At 40.2% G+C, this 20774-nt stretch overlaps 1 protein-coding gene across 1 annotated transcript in view; it reads left to right on the top strand.

Annotated features, from left to right (window-relative positions):
• The window catches only part of calm3a (calmodulin 3a (phosphorylase kinase, delta)), a 224469-nt gene extending 208321 nt beyond the window's left edge, over positions 1 to 16148 (top strand). Inside the window, exon 6 of the mRNA XM_087795543.1 lies at positions 16134 to 16148. The gene's annotated coding sequence lies outside the window, so the exon portion shown is untranslated. The remainder of the gene's footprint in view (positions 1 to 16133) is intronic.
• The last annotated feature ends 4626 nt before the right edge of the window (positions 16149 to 20774 follow it).

The raw sequence follows: 20774 nt of genomic DNA, 5'->3' as shown, positions 1-20774 counted from the left end.
GAGGTTCAGCGGTCACCAAAGCTCAGGAGACCTCCCTCAGCTCTCTCCAATCGGGTCGCCGTCCTCCAGCGAGGCTGGTGTGACGGGACCGGGGCTCCTGAGAGAGCAACATGGAGGCCTCAGTGCCATTTCCTGATGCCCTCATCTGACCTTTTCATTGAGTCAAAGCAAAGAAAATCCATGTCCGTGACCTTTGAGGAGCATCTCTCCATTCTGGCACCGGAAGAAAAAGAGCAACAGTAGAGGAGCTGATTGGGATTGAAAAGGGCAGACCCACAAGCGCACAGGACACACGACCCTTGAACTTTAACCTTTTCAACATTCCACAAGGGAGAGCGCTGCGGTATTTGATGGAGAGTCCAAGTGGGTATCGACATCATCAGGAGAAGACCGCGGCCAGATCATGAACGTCTGGTTTGTTGGACTCGTTTTTGGAATCAAACAGGCCGACTCGTTTTTTGTTACTTTCTTTTTAACGGAGAGGAATTATGGGAAATTATATGGGAGCGTATCAAGTATTTGAAGATGCAACTTTTTCCTGAAGTTCTACCCTTGAATCAGTTGCTACTGTAGCCACGTTAGGTCAGCTTTCAAGCCATTAAAAATACGTAAAAATGGGATGATGGAAAAGAAATAATAAATAATAAGTATTGTTGCTTTGTATTATTAATGATCTTAAAATCAATTAAAATACTTTGATTTGAAAAAGAATGGTTATTCTAAGGGAGTTGAATCAGGTCAATTGTAATTATACCATCGCAAACCCATAATAGATTAGAAAATGTTAGAACTTTCAAAGTGTAATGTAAACATTTTATACTAAATGCTATACAAGCTAATCTTGTTATAGATGCAGCCATTACATAAGGATAAGGTAATGTAAAACTTTATTGATCCCTCAGGAGGTCTCCTTCTGGATTTTTTTTTTCTTCCAATAGCCACAGAAAATACAGCAATTTTTCATAAAAAATAAATCAAAATAAAATAAGAACAAAGAGAAATAAAGAGAAGATGATACAATCTAAGTCTAAAGATAAAGATAAAGAACATTTAAACATAAAGCTTGTTTTAATATATCTTAAAGATCACAGCACAAGTGTCTTAAATCATCATTTATATATACAGTATATGTATATATAAACTATAATTTATAATATATGCATTATCTCATTCATGTAGGTTAAATGAATAGATCAATAAAAAAAAATTACAATTCATATGAAGGTCAAAAGTAGAAGAATGAACGATGTGACAGTGAAATCTTACAAGGTCAACCAAAAGGTCGCTCAATGCTCAAGTGAGATGATGAAAACTGTGGGAAAAAAACATTGAATTATTGAGTGATATGAATTTACTAAACAGTATAGTGACCATTATTCCTCTTTTACGGGGATGTTTTGGGGCGAAGTGTCTTTTGGGGAATTCAAAATATGAATTAAATAAGACCTCACAACTCCATCTTGTACTTCCTCTCTTCCTCCTATACGGCAGGTGTCTCCATTAAACAAACCTTTGAACAGGTGTTCTCGGCAAGCGCTCCTGCGCTACCACACTCCCGCCGCTAGGAGTCTCCCTCGTCCCACCCTCCGCCGCAGCGTGAAACCGAACCCGAGCCGCCGACCCGGGTCAGGATTGGGATGTCAGCGGGAAAAAAGCGAGAGGTTCTAATCCCGAGGAGACGGAAGAGATGGAAGTTCAGAAGTGAAGGTTTGACTGAAGTTCGACAGGAAAATAAGCCCGTGAATCTCAGACAAAGAAGTTAATTTGGAGTCACGGCTGCGCAGAAGTGAAGCCTTTAGAAAGAAACGAGACAGATTTATGGAGAAAGTTCTGATGACGAGTCGAGGCACGTAGATCCGCTCGAGCGTGTCTTTCTGCGGCTCTGAGCGCCGCTATTGAATTCAGATGCTGTCTCTGCGGCTACAGGTGGAAACGCTCTTATCAATACGGACTGTCCGGGTTTGACTCCCGGCCGATCCGTCTCATCGATGACTGTGAGCGGCTGCCCTCCCTCCTCCTCCTCCCTCCTCCCCGAGGAGCCATCGATTAATGTCTGGGTCACACCGGTGTTTCCATATTGATACCCCGATTGATGACGGAGCTCCAGGAACAAGCTGTATTGACGGGGAAGTGATGCCGCTCAAACACTCGGTCCCTCTGTGAACACGAGCGGGTTTACGTTCATCCACTGCTCGGTAAATAGTGAGCAGAGCCTCGGTGATCCTGCTGGGAGGCTTCATCCTGGGTCTTTACGAGGCTTCTGGTCCATACACGTCTTTATTTTGTGCTAAAGCTAATACATTAATCTCATTTTAAACAGAGATATCGAAAAAGTATTCTTATATTTTTAGCATCATTTGTGTAAATATAGCAAATTTAGCTACACTAGCGTACACTCATTAGCTAAACTACCATACACTCATTAGCTAAACTAGCTTACACTTATTAGCTAAGATAGCTTGCGCTCCTTAGCTAAACTAGCTTACACTCATTAGCTAAACTAGCGTAACCTCATTAGCTAAACTGGCGTACACTCATTAGCTAAACTGGCTTACACTCATTGGCTAAACTAGCGTACACTCATTAGCTAAACTGGCTTACACCCATTAGCTAAACTAGCGTACACTCATTAGCTAAACTAGTGTACACTCATTAGCTAAACTAGCGTACACTCATTAGCTAAACTAGCGTACACTCATTAGCTAAACTGGCTTACACTCGTTAGCTAAACTAGCGTACACTCATTAGCTAAACTAGCTTACATTCATTAGCTAAACTAGCGTACACTCATTGGCTAAACTAGCGTACACTCATTAGCTAAACTAGCTTACATTCATTAGCGAAACTAGCGTACACTCATTAGCTAAACTAGCGTACATTCATTAGCTTAACTGGCTTACACTCATTAGCTAAACTGGCTTACACTCATTAGCTAAACTATCGTACACTCATTAGCTAAACTAGCTTACACTCATTAGCTAAACTAGCGTACACTCATTAGCTAAACTGGCTTACACTCGTTAGCTAAACTAGCGTACACTCATTAGCTAAACTAGCTTACATTCATTAGCTAAACTAGCGTACACTCATTGGCTAAACTAGCGTACACTCATTAGCTAAACTAGCTTACATTCATTAGCTAAACTAGCGTACAGTCATTAGCTAAACTAGCGTACAGTCATTAGCTAAACTAGTGTACATTCATTAGCTTAACTGGCTTACACTCATTAGCTAAACTGGCTTACACTCATTAGCTAAACTATCGTACACTCATTAGCTAAACTGGCTTACACTCATTAGCTAAACTAGCGTACACTCATTGGCTAAACTAGCGTACACTCATTAGCTAAAGTAGCGTACACTCATTAGCTAAAATAGCTTAAACTCATTAGCTAAACTACCGTACACTCATTAGCTAAACTATCGTACACTCATTAGCTAAACTAGCCTACACTCATTAGCTAAACTAGCGTACACTCATTAGCTAAACTAGCGTACACTCATTAGCTAAACTAGCGTACACTCATTGGCGAAACTAGCTTACACTCATTAGCTAAACTAGCTTACATTCATTGGCTAAACTAGGGTACACTCATAAGCTAAACTAGCTTCCACTCATTAGTTTAACTAGTGTACACTCATTAGCTAAACTAGCGTACACTCATTAGCTAAACTAGCATACAGTCATTAGCTAAACTATCTTACACTCATTAGCTAAACTGGCGTACACTCGTTAGCTAAACTAGCTTACACTCATTAGCTAAACTAGTGTACACTCATTAGCTTAACTAGCTTACACTCATTAGCTAAAATAGCTTAAACTCATTAGCTAAACTAGCGTACACTCAATAGCTACAGTAAACTATCTTACACTCATTAGCTTAACTAGCTTACACTCATTAGCTAAAATAGCTTAAACTCATTAGCTAAACTAGCGTACACTCAATAGCTACAGTAAACTATCTTACACTCATTAACTAAACTAGCGTACACTCATTAGCTAAACTAGCGTACACTCATTAGCTAAACTAGCTTACACTCATTAGCCAAACTAGCTTACACTCATTAGCTAAACTAGCGTACACTCATTAGCTAAACTAGCGTACACTCATTAGCTAAACTAGCGTACACTCATTAGCTAAACTGGCTTACACTCATTAGCTAAACTAGCGTACACTCATTGGCTAAACTAGCGTACACTCATTAGCTAAACTAGCGTACACTCATTGGTGAAACTAGCGTACACTCATTAGCTTAACTAGCGTACACTCATTAGCTAAACTAGCATACACTCATTGGCTAAACTAGCATACACTCATTAGCTAAACTAGCGTAACCTCATTAGCTAAACCTGCGTAACCTCATTAGCTAAACCTGCGTATACTCATTAGCTAAACTAGTTTACACTTATTAGCTAAACTAGCATAAACTCATTAGCTAAACTAGCATACACTCATTAGCTAAACTAGCATACACTCATTAGCTAAACTAGCTTGAACACATTAGCTAAACTAGCTTACACTTGTTAGCTTAGGTTGCTAACGCTCATTAGCTCACTTGAAAGCATGCGTCATTTACCTCCAAGTTCATTTTGTGACTTTGCCTCTTAATTTTTTTTTTTATGAATTCATTTCTTCAGCTTGTTTTCTAACGGTGTCGCAGCAGCTGGAGCTGAGCCCAGGTATTCTTGGGACACCACAGAGAGGTCGCGAGTCCAGATCCTTGCTTAAAGTTTGGAGACAAATGTTTGAAATGAATTAGTATTGGTTGAAATATTTATTGGTCTTCATAAAGTTTGAATAATGCAGATTAATTATTCACATTTCAATATTTAAACTATACGTTTTGATGCAGATTTATTATGATGTTAAGCAAATACTTTCAAGTTCACTGCCTGACCGGTGTCCGTGCACATGCCTTGAGATTTACCCTGAAAAACTGGGAAATTTCGCTACAAACAATATATATTTTTGGGAACATTTCTCAAGTTGGGGCTTCAATACAAGAGGGACATTACAGATGAGCAGGTATTTTTGGTGTCTTTTTGGACCAAGAAAAGTGAGCCCCAACCCTTAGTAATCGAGGGTGAGTAGAAAATTAGATTTTAAAATTTGGGTGAACTAACCCTTGAAGTACTAACAAGTACAAATACTCTTGTTTAAAGAACTAGGAAAATACTGAAGTCAAGTTTCAGACCTTTTGTTTTGCTTGAAATATTTGATTTTCTTAAGTTTGATGAAATTCCAAGAACAAAGTTGTAGAATATTTCAACATATCAACTTTTAGTTTTGTTGCAGATTCAACGATGGTGTTGATTAAATATTCTAATCTAAAGCACATAACATTGCTACTTTATTTATTTTGAAATGGTGAAAATCCATGATCTATTAAACAAAAAAAATACAACAACATTGACTAATAATCAGAACTTTTTAATAGTGAAAATGAAACAATCTTACATTGGTGGTCTTCTGTAGTTCCATCTGGATCTAGTAAGGAGGTGAAGGTTTTGTCACTAACTTGTAAACGCTTATTAATGAAGTATTTTTCCAGGTCAAATGGGCTCCAGACGCTGTCCTAGCATTTACTGTCAGATTTGAAGTGTCGCCTCAATAGAGGTTGGACTCTATTGTAACATCAGTATGTGTCTGTTTGTAAAAAAATATATTTTATTGAAATATTTACATTAAAATTGTGCTTAAGCCCCGCCCACTGAAAACACTTGTTTTTATAGAGATTAAATCTTGTTTAACATCAAGGTTTGTCACCACGTGTCATCAATCCAAGAAGTCTCATCCTACAAGGGACTCTTTGTATAAAGAAATAATAAAGCGGGGTGTAATTACAGCTGGCTGGAGGAGTGAGGACCATTATTACATAATAACGGACTCTGCTCTCGTAACCTCTCGTTCGCCTAGATTTCAGACAGTGGAGAACATTATAAAGTAATAACTTCAAGATGACAACATGTTGAGAGATTTACTGCATCTTGGAGAGGAAGACTACAACATTTGAAACATGGGAGTCAGGAGAGTTGGGTTTTCACATTAGTTGCCATTTAAATATATTTACTATAACGTAATTCTTTGGAAACAAACCCCTTGTTCATGAAGCGTCTTGAATCTCTTGACGCTTTTTAGTTCACTTGCCTTTTTCTTTTACAGGATCGTGAAAGAATAAGGGGTTGGTGCCATTTTTTTCTGTTCCGTTTAAATGGAAATACTATTGCATTGTGTTTTTGCATATGAAAATCACAGAAACGTTTGCATCAATTCAAAATTGCATTAATTTTCCATTAGTTGCCCCTTGTCGCATCAAGGGCGTGAACAAAGGCTGGTTCTGTGGAACTGGATCATGTTCAGGAGATGGAACCTTTGATTTCTGTGTGGCGACTTCTACTACTTATTTCTGCTTTTATCTGGTTGGATTTTCCATTCAAGGACATTAACAAATGTGTAATTCTTTCTAGAATCTACTGAAATATCCTTTTTGTTCTTAATAAATATCCAATAAATCTAAACCAGTTATCTGACACCAGGTTTTTCAAGATAATTGTATTACCGTCAAGATAACCAGTTGGCTGCTGCTGCACAAATCCCTGGAAAGCATAACTACATTTTTCATTTAAGTAATCCTCATCTGAATTTTATTCACAAGTAAACAAGAATATGTATTTCTTATGAGCTAAATAATTGACTCATCAACAGTAGTACTTCATTGACACATCTTTCTTTTTCAGTTCAAGATACACTTCTGATGTCAAGCTGCTGAAAAACTGAGCCCAGTGAGTAAATCCTTCACACTAGGAATTATATTTTATAAACACTGCTAAAATAATAAATAGTAATCCATCCAGTTGCATTAGACACTTTGAAACACATCATTTTTCTTTAGATCACTTAAGTTGTGTTGTAGGGATCTTCTCCAAACACATCACACATGTGACTTTCCTTTGGTTGGTGAAAATACATTTTTTAAAAACTATCAATAATATAAAGCGAGGGAAGGGGAGGTACTGGCAAACTATCTGTTATCCAGTTTCTGAAGGAATATTTCATGTCCATATTATGATGTGTTTTGTAACCTTTTGAATCATCTGGTGTAATTTTTAAGAATTTAGTGCAATCTTCGAAAATGACCCACAGCCTCTTTTTTTTCCCTGCTCCTCTGAAATGAATCACTGATGTCTACTTTTATCTTCCTCGTTATCGTCTTGCCATTTATATGAAGCCACTGAGGAGGGTGATAAAAGTGTTGAGGGGGGGAATTCTGTTCTGCTATCATTCTACATATTGCGTCTTAATTAAAGTCCTCTGTGTGTTTTGTCTCAACCGTTTGCCTTGCTTTGCTAAAATAGTCTCCAATTGGGTTTCGGCGGCACGACTACTTTGGCAACAAAACGACAGATATTAAGGACGTATAATGAAATTGAACATTATTTGTCACTTGGAATTGGCAAAAACATATTTACGGGTCATTATGACCTTGAAGGTTTGCCAGATAAATACAGCAGGAATAAAATAACATGACGGATGATGGCTGGTTGTCCCATTAAGGGGGATGAGACATAATGACGCCTGCATTTAAAACAAAAAGTCGCATCACAATTGTCTTGACATATGCACAGTTATATCGGTTGTTTTTTAAAAAACAATACCAGGGAAATTATCTAAACCACTCATTTGCTTTCAGGCCAGGTTGTATTTCACCCTGAACCAAAGTCACCAAAGTTCTTACCAAACATGGAGTTCAGGACAGTGTGTAAAGCAGTGTCTAAGTGTGTTGATCAGAGACGGATGAACGGTGGAACTGGCGACAACTTATGCTCCAGTTAAAATACTGAACAAAAGCGGATGCTTGTGGTTCGTTCACCGAAATAATAAAAGTCCACGTGGTGTTCCTGGTGAGTTGGGATATTGACGTCCATTTAATCCTGTAGTTAGCTCGTTGTTTCTCAATGCTAACTGAAACAAATACTAAAAATAAAAAAATATTTTTCTCCCTCTGTGACTATGGAATGAAAGGATTGCCATAATTACACACATTTTACGTACATTTTAAAAAAGCCATTGGAAATGGAGAAGTAGACGGGAAAAAGTAAAAAAAAAAAAGTATCTCGGCATATGTGTAAATGGATCTAAATAAACTAATTTATATGCTAAGGGAGAAATGCATTTATAAATAAGGAAGTATGTACATTCAATTTATTTTCCGCATTTCCAAAAAGCTTTCACCAATAATTTTACAATACTTCGTAGAAACTTATGTTCATTAAAATCTTTCCTTGTAGCTTAACTCTTTCTTTAAGTGACGGCTCAGTACAGAGACCTGCGTTTTTCTTTCCCTTAAGACACTTAAGCTCTTCAAACCTGGACAGGAATTGCTTAATAACGGCCATGATTTTCGACTTTTTAGGCAAAACCAATTCCTCCTGATGAAATCCTGCTCAAAGCTGTTTTGATCCTTCCTTTAAAGTACTGCGGAATACAGCCACACGGGTTTGTCTCGGCCGGGTCAAGAACAAAACATGCGGTATTACTCCGCCGGGAGCGTGGATGTGTGAACCCAATCTCCCTAATTTAAAGAAGAGCCAGACAACTGTGTGATTCTCTGGGACTTGTTTGGCTCGTGGTGGAGATTACTTCGGAGGCAGAGGGCATTGTGAGGAGAATTGATCACAATTTTAGGGTCAGTGGTCGAAATGGGCCCTCGGCCTCCCAATTCCCCGTGACACGGATCGGGGGCCCCGATGTATATATCTGCTGATTACATCTCCTGAAGTGGAAAAAATGCAAATAATAAATGTATGAGCAACGTGCTTGTTTTTTTGCTTGATTAATTATGCCGTTTAATTCCAGATCCACCACGCCGCTCCGCCGAATAATTTCCCAGTGGTCTAGGCTGTTTCTTCTCACACATGCACTCTCTCCTTCTTTTTTTTTCTTCTCCTCATTGCAAAATGAATCAAGGATCCGACTGTGTGTACCCGGGGGAAAGCGGCGAGCTGGCGAATGGGCTGACCAATCATGAGCATCAGAGGCAGACACACAGACGACGGCAGCCCTTTTGTTTTCTGCTGCCCTCATCAAGATAGGAGGCAACCAGCGATGTGGCCTGGAGAAAATGAAAAGACGTGCAAGTAAGGAGACACAATAATCAACTTCATCAGCGTTTATCAAACAGTTTTCTCTTCCCTGTCACAATGAATTGGCCCCGCTCCCACCGCTCGCAGCTTATCCAATCAGAGGCGCCGGGGGGTTTCATCCGAGTGGGTGGCGGGGTCCACACCGATCCCAACGCCAAATGGGACCCCGATCATGATTCTATTCCCACCAAGGCCGACCCGCTCTCAGCCTCCTGACAGTTCCAGGTTAGCCCTCTCTCCTCTCCTCTTCCCCTTCCCGCCCTCCTCCTCTGCTCTCTCAGGGGCCCCAGTGAGAATACTGCTCAGATCCAGGCCTCTGAGCCCCAAAGCCGGCCCTAATCCTCCACATCGATCGCCCTGAGAATTTCCTCCTGAGCGCAGCAGGCGCTTATACTCCTCCACCCTGAACTGAGCGGCCGGCACGTCTCAGTTTGGTGAGATGTTTTTTGGGAGCTGCCACATTGTCTTCTAACTAGTGTTTGTCGGCAGATGAGTGAGCGCGCACTCCTGGTTCCTCCCGAGAGATGATGATGATGAAGTTATTACACTCCCACCGATGCTCCGAGAGAACATTGAAAATAGACTCGCTCATGGAGAGAATCTTTGGCACTTATTCAGAGATCAGTGCCAGCCATATATAAAAAATGAAGTGGAAAGCAAAGATGAATTTCCAGGCTCAGTAATAATCTGCAAGGTTGTGAGTTTGGTCAATAGAGCAGCATGCATGAGTACATTTTGCAGAGGCATCTGTGAAGAAGCTCCCGCGTAAATTATGCGTAAGCGTGCCCAAGTAGACCTTTTCCCAACCGTAGCACCGCGCTGCAAGCACTCGTACAAGTCAAATGTAGCAGGCTTTAGGGCTCAAACATGCTTAGACCGGGTGCTGAGGACGCCCTTGAAGTGTCTAAACGCCAAGAGTACTCGTCTCTCTGAGCTCAGCACGAGGAGTTAAAAAAAAGTCCATAGTTATAAACAGTAACTCTGAGAAAAGATCTCACAGCTAACGAGGAGGGGATGTCCTTCCATCCATCACGCTGATGGAGACGGAGTAATAGACGATGGTTTTCCTTTGCAACTCTGCAAGAAGATGAGAAAGCATCATTACCAGAGTCCTCCCGGGAATGCTTTTATCCAACAGTCCATCCTGTATAACATACGTGTTCATAATTTATTGACAAGGGGAGTTTAGCTACTCTCTGCCGTGTGTGTTTTACTCTGGTACTGCTAGAGAAGTGTTTTTCTATTTTTCTTTTTAAGGAATTTGTCTGCGTATGATCAAGACCTGCTGAGCTTTTTATTAATTTGATTAAGGATTAAACTGGAAAAAAACTTGACACACAGTCCTCTGCCAAGCAGCTCATTACAGGGAATGGGTATTTGTACCATAATGGCACTAGTTCTGACAAACTAGAACACATTTGGTTAGTTTTTTTCCATGATAAAAATCATTAGCTAATATGCAGATATTCAAAATGTATTTAAAAAATAGTTTTATAAGAGTCACTCACTTTTTACATAGAACCTTTTCTCACAATAATACCTTAACCACATACAGAAGATGATGTAAAAGTTTTTGCCTGGTCAAAATGTGAAAAAAACAACCTTTTTTTTGTTTCTATCGATGACTACTGAAAGTTTAAAAACAAAAAAAACAAGAAAACATGGAGGCTTCACTAGGGATCGAACAATATGAGTTTTTGATTAACTTTTTTTTCATGTAATCTTGGGTCCATTTCAGTTCAGCAATATCTAAACAAGATAAGAACAACATAAAATTAAGTGTACTATTGGGCAGTATACAACCAATTATGTGCACTAGTACCTTTTCCACCAGCTCTACTCGACTTTTTGTCGCGTTTCCACCAACACGTTGTTCTGCTCCCAAGCAAATGTTTTTCTTAATATTTAATTGATCATATTTTTTTCAGTATTCTTGCATCTGTTCTTCTCCTATGGTTCTTCTTATATTGTTAACTTCCTTACTGTACTGCCTACTTTACCCTCATTTATGGGATTAGCGCCCCCGCAGACAGGACAGAAGAGATTAAGCAACTGTGACAATAGGGTGAATCCACATTGTGTGTTGGAGTAAAATATTGACAATTTGATCAATGTCAATGGTCAATGTTTGCCAATTAATTTTTGGGACAAAGACCACAACAATATATTGAAAAAAAATCACATTTTTTTCCACCTCTAGTCTCCACAGACAATGTTTTCTGATGATGTAGTTGGTGGAGTGAGATTAAAGAGCATGATGGAATCATGTCATGTATATAGAAGGTTTACTGATGCCTTTTTGATTCCTACACAGCTTAAACAGGGAGGAAGTAAAACGGTGATCTCGTAATGAATTATTTCATTGTTTTTCAACTTTTCGACTGCTCTACAGCGTCTTACCATAATATTTTTTCAAGTGAGTTTCCATAACTTGAATTCTTGTACGTTTAAAAGTTGGATGTGAGGTCGTCATGCTATATCATGCAGAGAAGCATGTCCCTTTCTAATCTGGCATTTAGAAGCTTATGCATAGTTACACGTTTTACATTTCCTATCCGCCCCAGAGATGTTTTGGCAGTATCTTTGCCCATCCTCAGATAGGTTTAAACATTCGCTAGACTCGCTGCCGACTCTCCACGGATGCACCCGCATTAGCAATTTTTAAAAAAGTCGTTCTTGAGTCGCCAACCTCATTTTGTTCGTCGCCTTGTAACTAGATGCTCGTCTCATGTCTTAGCCTCAAAAAACCAGAGTTGCCCGTCTCACCTTTCCACCCACACATTCAATTATTATAGATATTTCTTTGCTCCTCACTACATTGCTCTTTCCTCTCATACCTCTCCTTCCCTGCCCTTTTCCTCTCCTCGCTCTCCTCCTGCCATCCTCCTCTCTTCCCTCCCTCCTGTCCTCCTGCCCCGCTCCTTCTTCCTCTTTATTAATTTATTGGGTTGTTATTCTCCTTGCCTGGCGGTGCTAATGAAGGCAGGATGCAGATGAGGGCGAAGGTCGTCTCCGTAGCGATCGACCCTGCCGCCCCGCAGCATGGCACTCTGTCTGGCACAGGTCAGTGGCAGCTGTCAATCAAACGCATGCCGGCACACACCAAAATACACACTTTTATATCAAGTTCTCCTGCTGCATATGTTTGATACCTCTGTGAAAATGTAAGTTTGGACCAATAAGTTATTAAATGATCCTGGCATTTATAGGAAATCTTGATTGAGGTGGTTAATGTGGATGTTTTATTATTAAATGTCAAATACTTGTCAGTGTAAGGATGATTTTACATCGGAAATAGTTGTGTGGTGTCTTCGCTTCTGTCTGTGGATTTAAAAAGCTATTATTTCTTTCTCTGTTTGTCATCATCAAACGTTACTATCACACTCTTTACACATCTGTGCACAAACATAAATTCATTTTCAACATTTTTTCCCTACTTGAATCTTAAAAAAAAACTAAAAAAAACTGGTTGGGGGGAAAAAATGTCTAGACTTAGTTTGGTGTTTTTAAATAATGAATGTTTTGGCTGCTGGCCATGTCTTCCCCAGTCAAAGTTTCAATTATGAACACACCATTTCGACAATATTGACTTTGGAACTGACTTTCCTATGAGTTTTAGGGACTCTTATATTTCTCAAGTACTAAAAAGGTGATACAGTAGGTGCAGATTTTGTAAATTCCAGTGGGAAGTTCTAGGATTTATAAATGTGTACTTGAATAATTAAAAGGTTCCCTAAATTTGAGTTACTCCTTAAAATCGACAAGCTTCTGTACCATTTTTTTAATAGATTGGTTAACACTTTTTTAAGGGTTTAAGTATCTGAAAATCTAAAATAAGCAGAGGAATAAAAACGATTTACAAGACTACAGGAAAGCACATTATATTGAATTAAAAGAAATTGTAACTCTCTGATTTCTGCTATTTTATTCACCTTAACACATTTGATACTAAACCAGTAGGTTATCCCATAACCCACGTTAGAACCCAGAGAAGTTTCATCAGCCTCCTAAACTGAGCACAGCCTCTGAAAGAGAAGCGAAGTTATAGTCCCATGAAGACGTTTACAGAGCTGTAATGAAACACTGGGCTGATAGAGCTGACCTTTTGATATTGATGCATTTATTATACAAGACCTGTTCATTTCCTGCCACAAAACTAGCAGTTACTTTTTTCACTGTGTAGTCTGCGACACAAATGCTTTTATCTTCAAATTTTAGTAGTTGATGCTGCGTCGGTGAAAGGCTGGACATTGAAATGGTGTCTGTCTCCACCTCAGCTCACGGTTCACAGCAACAGATTCTCATCCTGCTGTGACGCTTTCTTGTTGCGTGCATTATGAAAATAAATACAGATATATGAGGCGACAGACATGAGAAGATAATTCTGCATGAGAGTAATTTCTTAAGTGAAAAGTGCTGCTGTGGTGGCGAAATCAAGCTCCTCTGGGAAGAGTGCAAAAGTGTAGATGTAGCGGCTCTCAGAGTTACAGTCGCACCACAATTCCATAACTTATTCACACCTAAGAGACTTGAGATTGCATGAGCGTAAATTCGTATAAAACAGCGGTTCCCAACCCACCGGCCCACGGACCGGTTCCGGTCGTTTGGTGCAGGGCCTCACAGAAAGAACGAATCACTTGCACCCGTCTATGACAGAAGATTCACATTAAAAGTTATGTGTTGGAAAGAATTTGGTGATACTATACGTATTATATGTTGCAATATAATATATAATATATATAACATATATAATATAATACTGTAGGAGCAACAATATATTTGAAGTATTGTCGAGTACTTGACTCAGGTGTTGCAGAATTTACAAACCACATGACTTTTGACGAAGTCGTAAATGCTTTAATTTGTTTTGAAACCAAAATATGTCCAAATATCAACTTTAAAAGCTGAATAGTTGTTTGCTCTTGAAGGGGAAAACACTACATTTATAGATGGATGGATAGAAAGATAAACTTTATTGATCCTTCTGGAGGTCTCCTTCGGGAAGTTGTTTTTCCAGCCCAAAGCAACATAGATGATGAATTCACAAAACAAGAACAAAGTGCAATAAAAAAGTGAAAGATGACACAATCTAAAGATAAAAAACATAGATCAAAGAAAAATAACCAGTAAAAAGGATACAAAGATTAACATGGAATAGAAACATCTTTGCCCCCAAACTCGGAATTAAACAGCTAATAGCACGAGGAATGAATGAGTCCCTGAGTCTATTAGTGTTGCATCTGGGAAGAAGCAATCATGCACTCCATCTGCTTCTCTGCTCACTGATAACAGTGTTCAGAGGATGACTGTCATCATCCATGATGGACAGTAGTTTGTTCAATGATCTCCTCTCTGCAACTGTCATCAGTGAGTCCAGCTTCATTCCAACCACAGAGCCAGCCCTCGTGATCAACCTGTCCAGCCTGTTGACACTCCTCTTGGACACATTCCCACCCCAACACACCACAGCATAGAACAGGACACTGGCCACCACAGACTGGTAGAACATGCAGAGGAGTTTCCTGCAGATGTTAAATGATCGGAGCCTGCTCAGAAAGTACAGTCTACTCTGAACTTTCTTATACACATGGTCTGTGTTGCAGGACCAGTCCAGTTTACTGTCCAGCCACACACCGAGGTACTTATAGCTGTGAACTATCTCCACCTCGTCGCCTCTGATGGACACTGGACGTGGCTTTGTCCTGGACCTCCCAAATCCAAGACCAGCTCCTTGGTCTTTCATGTGTTCAGCTGGTTCCTCTCCTTCCAGTCCACAAAGTCACAGACATAAGACGTCCTCACTGTTGTCCCTCATGCGTCCAACAATGGCAGTGTCGTCATCATACTTCTGGACAGGACTCCGCTCAGAGTTGTATCAGAAGTCTGAAGTGTATACGGTGAAGAGGAGAGGGGCCAGTGATGTCCCCTGAGGTGCTCCTGTACTGCACACCACAGTGTCAGACGTTCAATCAGTGAAATAGTGCAAGATCCAGGAGACCAGACCAGGGTCCACATGCATCTTTCTCAGTTTGTCCTGGAACAGAGTGGGCTGGATGGTGTTAAAGGCACTAGAAAAGTCCAGGAACAGGATCTTCACTGAGCCGCTTCCTTTATCCAGGTTCCAGGTTAGTATTAACGGTACAAATCTTGTAACTTTTGAGCCTCTGACTTGCACACCTTTTGTATTTACTAGAGGCTTATTTAACCTCTTATGATTAAATGAAGACACAGACATTTGTTTTGACTTATATCTTTCTAAGTTAAGATTTTGACTCCATGCATGACGGAGTTTGACACAACTCATGTAGAAGATCTGCATCGATACACACGTGCTCTTGTAAAGTTTTTTAAAACGACAAAACGTCAGGCCTGACGGGATGAACATTTTTCCTAACGTCCTCTCACATCAAACTCTCTCCCTCCCTTAAACCCATTAGCATAGCCTTACAGGTGCCCTTAGCCGAGAATGTTCCGGCTCCTGGCCCTGCTGCTCCGGGGTGTGTTCACCCTCTGATCTTCATCACAGCGTGTCAAATGTGTGTGTGTGTGTGTGTTTGTAGACACACTCTTGTACATGTCTTGTATACATGTCAGTTTAGTTCATGGTTATTGTTGCGGATTTATTTATGGGCTCAGTCGTGTTCACGAGTCTATTCACCTGTGAGTGTGAATGTGTGACACACACCGACGTGCACACGCACACGCGCACATCTCTATTAGCAGTGTAGTAGAGTTAACGGTGTTATGCCATGCGTGAACCTCCCCAACCTTTCCCTCATATCTATGCAAAGCTGGGGTCTTGTCAATCAGTCACCTTGGTGACATGGAGCCCCACCTCCCCAATTAGAGCTGACAGGGCAGGATTAGGAGGGGGGCGGGCCCCCGCCGACCTGCCTACGTGTCAATCATGCGCCGGGCATCCACACGCCTGTTTACTGTCAGATCCCATCTCCGTCTGTCAGACTGCTGGCAACCGTCGCCCAGGGAGGAGGGGAGGAGGGAGTGGGATGGGGGGAGGCGGCGAGGGGGGGTGGAGGAGATCTGATCGGAATTAACTATGCTTCTCCCAAAAGACCGGCCGTGCTTTTAATTCATGAAAGGGATGAGCAGAAAGTGGGAAGAGAAGGGAGTGATAGAGGAAGGAGAAGCGTTTAAAACCCAGAGCAGGGCCTTCTTTAGAACTTTTCAGAGTGATGTTTCTTCCCTCCCTGACAATCACTTTTCTTCTCCCGCTTAACTCTCCCTCCTGTCTTCCTCTCTTTCTTATACTGCTTTCGAAGGTATACTTCCTGCAGCCACGATTCTCTCTCTCTCTCTCTATCTCTCTTTCTCTTTCTCTTTCCTCTGAAGTTTTTTGACCCTGGTTTTTAAAGTTGCACAAATATGTTTTATTATTTTTTTCCAAGTCACACAGTTAAGGTCAATTTGTTTAGTTCTGCACTTGCTCATGCAAATGCGTGTCTGTGTTTTACCTGTCTGGAGATGAGGGTCCCGCCAACACACCTACAGCACCTGCATACCTAATGACGCCGCCGCTCCTCAGACGCTTTTGCTCCGAGCGATTGTCATGTGTGCAGAGTTCCCACAATGCTAATATATGTGTGTGTGTGTTTGCATGTGCATCGCTGGATCTCTGCTCCCCAGTGTGTGTACTATTCTTCTCTTTTAGGGTCTCTGGTGGTGGCCCTGTATGTGACCTCTGTGCCCCCACTTTAATCCTTGAGCAAATTAGAGATGTGTGCAGCTGATGGAGGGGGTGTCTGGGGGTCTTTTGCCAAACCACAGTTTTAGGATTAAAGGACCAGGGTGGAGGTCGGAAGGTTACAATGGATAGAGGGAATAGAAAGAAGGGATTGTCCAGAGGAAAAAAAGGGGGATTTCTTTTTTCACATTGTATGACCACCAACAGATGTCGTTGACTTTGATACTTGATTGTCTTTAAGGTTTCTTTCATTAAACGATGACAAGGTCCTCGTATTGTTGATGAAGAAGCCGACGTGAGTAGCCGTGTTGACAGTAATTAAGCATGCAAATGCACCACTTAAGAAAGTATTACGGCTTCTCAGCCTCAAACAACATCACATTATCACTTTGTGCCGACTTTAATTATACACGCACCTCAGTGTAATGGCCCTGTGATCACAGCAAAGCTTGTTAACTTCATTTCTGCTTTACAGCTGCAGAGTCTTCTGCTCTCATAGTCTGTCGTAGTCTCTCAGGGCTCCCACTAGTTTTCCGTTTCACGCTCCGGCGGTTTCCAGCCATATGAACCGCGAGTCATGTTGGCGTCTGGTGCTCGACTCCGACCTGAATGATTCTAGTTTAAGGTGAACAAATGATGCAAAGACACACTAGAGAGAGAGAGCAGAAAAGTACACTAATGGAGTGGGATCTTGGTTTCCACAATATTTCTTCTTTACTCTCCTACATTTGCCTGTGATACAAAAACGCTCAAAAGACATTTCCAGCTTTTGTGTTGTTGCTTGTTTTGATGACTGATTATGGTTCAGGTCTATATTTGTATGCTAAAAGTCTTGTTTTGGTCTCTGACTTAATGGAAACTTCTGACTTCTACTTGTCGAGGCTGCACACAATAATCACAGCCTTCGTTCCAAACATTGTTCGACGGGATTCAGATAATTTCACTTTTTGTTTATTCAAAGAAGCCTTTTCATACTTTCTGAATTTGAAAATCTATTGAAATTCAAAAACAGATCATAATCTCCCACTCTGTTGACCCCAACCCATCGTCTAATTTTGAATTCTCCACTCGCAAAATGGTTTGAGTCTGAAGTTATTTATCTCTTACTTTATCAGTGGTTCATTTTAAAAGAGTTAATTATCATGAAATGAACGTATTGAGCCTCTCTTGAATTTTCGAGCTGCATTCTTTCATTTAGCTATTGAAATGTCGAGGAAAAAAACTCTTTGATCATCAGTTGAAAAGAATGTCACTGGCAAATCTGTACCTGAACGCTTCACACAATGATTTGTGACAAGTAAAGTCAATTTTGAGTCACGTGAAACAATTTCCCGAAGGAGATCAATAAAGTTTTACCTTACCTTACCTAAACTTGAGCATGTGTTGTTTAGGTTTTGAAAGAGTGACTATTTAATTTTAAATCAAAATATGTTAAAACATTTTTTTTAACTTTGGAATAATAAAATTAAAACAACATTTTGCCCCAAAATACAGGATTTTGTCAATCGCAACAGACTCTTATGAGTGGCCTGGCAGGCAAGTTCCGAGGGATTCATTGTCATTACTATTATTTTAATTATTTTGAATTTTTTATTTTGGACAAAAATGTTAAAATATGAAGGACAATAATGCAAAAAAAATGAAACAAGGCCCTTTAATCTGTATTGCTTTTCGGTCTGGTTACCACTGTCGGAACCAGTGCCATTATGGTACCTGAGTTCGCGAACCGCTCCCTTAAGTTGAGTAGGATAACCAAAGTTATATGATTGACCACTATTTGATATTAATTATTTTTAATTAATTAATTAATTATTATAACTGTTGTGTTGTTGAGTTTATTGCAATACTACTATTGTCTATATTAAGGTAAGGTAAAGGTAAGGTAAAACTTGAAAATTGAAAATTGTTTTTTTCCAGTAGCCAGCAATTCCTATTCCTATATTGTAAGGATTCATTTTCAATTATATTGTTTATTATTATTATTATTATTATTTATGCTTTTGCAGTCTTGCATTGGGTGTTTAATCTAATCTGTATTACTACTAATAAAGAAATGCCTTATATTACAAACTTAGGCTGGTGAGTAAAATAAAACTTCCCTGATTGTAATACATTTAGTTTTGAACAAGGGACAATTTAATGAAGCAATTTGAACAATTATCACTCTTTTTTGCAATATTCTTGAAATTTTGCTTTGATTTATAAAGTTCTTGTTAAATTGAATCGCCTCAAAAGTGACTTCAAGATAAGCAACCTCTCAGTAAGAATCTGCTTCTTGCACCTACTTTACTTTTCTTTTCCTGTTAATTAAGTTTCCAGTGTTTAGGATGAGCTAAAACACAAAGGAAATTGATGTCAACAAACATGTAAGAAAAGGAAAAATACAATGATACAGTAATCGGGATAAATATACATTTTGTCTGGCCTGTGTCTTTGATTTTGATCAAGATTTTGGTCCCTTGTGTGATTGAGTTTGACGCATGTCATCTAAATTGTGAGCGTCAGTCAGTTTGTTCTGTAATGGATTGCTCACGTTGACAGGTTATTGTGTGTAACAGCCACATTTTCTACCATTTGATCCTTACTTGCTGGGATTAACGATGTATAGTGTATTAATTCATTTTATTGGTGAGTTTAGCTGTTTAAGAGGAACACTTTTTTTTTCCTGCATGTATTGTTATCTTCGATATGCCTTTCATCTCCGATGCTCTTCCCTCAGTGACGGTTTTCTTGGCTGATTGCTGTATGTTTCCAGTGTTTGCCGGCGCCAGGAAACGTCGGTCGGACATGTTTGCGTGCATGTGTTTGCATGAGAGATGCACTGCAGGGTTTTGTCTGAGACGCCACTCCGGTGTCTGTAGAACGACCTCGCTGCAGGGAACAAGCTATCAGGCTGAGAGGGAGGCTATCATGTTAATTACTTTACACACACCCTGCCGGCTAAACACACCACACACACACACACCTGTGAAAACACACACGCGTCATTCTTTCATTTTGTCATTTCTCTGCAACCCCCTATCTCTGTTTGAAAGTCTTTGGACATCAATTCCCCTTTGCTTTCAAGAAAGATTGTTTTATATTCTAATCAATTCAACTCCGTCCCGCGAAATTAATTGACATTCATTCAGTGATTTGAAAATTCCTCCGAGGCTGCTTTTGTTTCAGCCTGTCAGTGAGCTGCAAGTAAGATCGGGCTAAATGTTTTGTCATTTCACACTCCAGGGTAAGCCCACTCCAAAGCATGAGCCCGAGGTCATCGTAACCTCCTCACAATCCTGTCTTTACCGCTCATGAAAGAGGAGCAGATAACAGATTCACGGTCAAAAACTTGGGTGAAGCTCATTCTTCTGTGGCAGCTTTCATATGTCTCCCCAAGAGGATGTTTTCCCGAGGATGTCGGGGGTACGAGAGGCGGGGTCCGGCGCTCTCAGGCCGGGTAATGAGAGAGGCAGGTTGATAGCTTTAGTTAAATGATGCTGGCACGCAGAGGGATTGCTTTGGGAAGTTGTCATCCATCATGATTTTAGAGCGACTCAAAGCAGAACTCTGCTTTTGGGGTTATGATCTGAGATCCATGATTGATGTGAAGTGTTGCCGAGGAGAGATGGACTGTGTGTTTTGTTTGTGTGTGTGTTTGGAATGAGATTGACCGGTTCATCTGCTGGAAATTAATTGTTTTATCAAAGCGCCTCACATATCCGTGTCTGTGACATGAATGCCAGTTTGATATCGTCGTCGTCCAGAATCCCGAGTCAAGTCATTGTAGAATCTCATTCGCACCCTTCCGCTGCTGCTTAACGTGTTTTAAGAAGGACTAGTGTCTTCAAATAGAAGTGCTTTGATCAATTTATACTTTGACTTCTAGCACAATAAAGAATTTCTGTTCAGAGAGAAACCCGAACTAGTCTAATGGATGTTTTCAAA

This window comes from Callionymus lyra, chromosome 7 (assembly GCF_982586985.1).
Source record: "Callionymus lyra chromosome 7, fCalLyr1.hap1.1, whole genome shotgun sequence".
Classification (NCBI taxonomy): Eukaryota; Metazoa; Chordata; class Actinopteri; order Syngnathiformes; family Callionymidae; genus Callionymus; species Callionymus lyra.
Note: the sequence above shows the minus strand (reverse complement) of the source record. Positions and strands in the feature narration are given on the sequence as shown.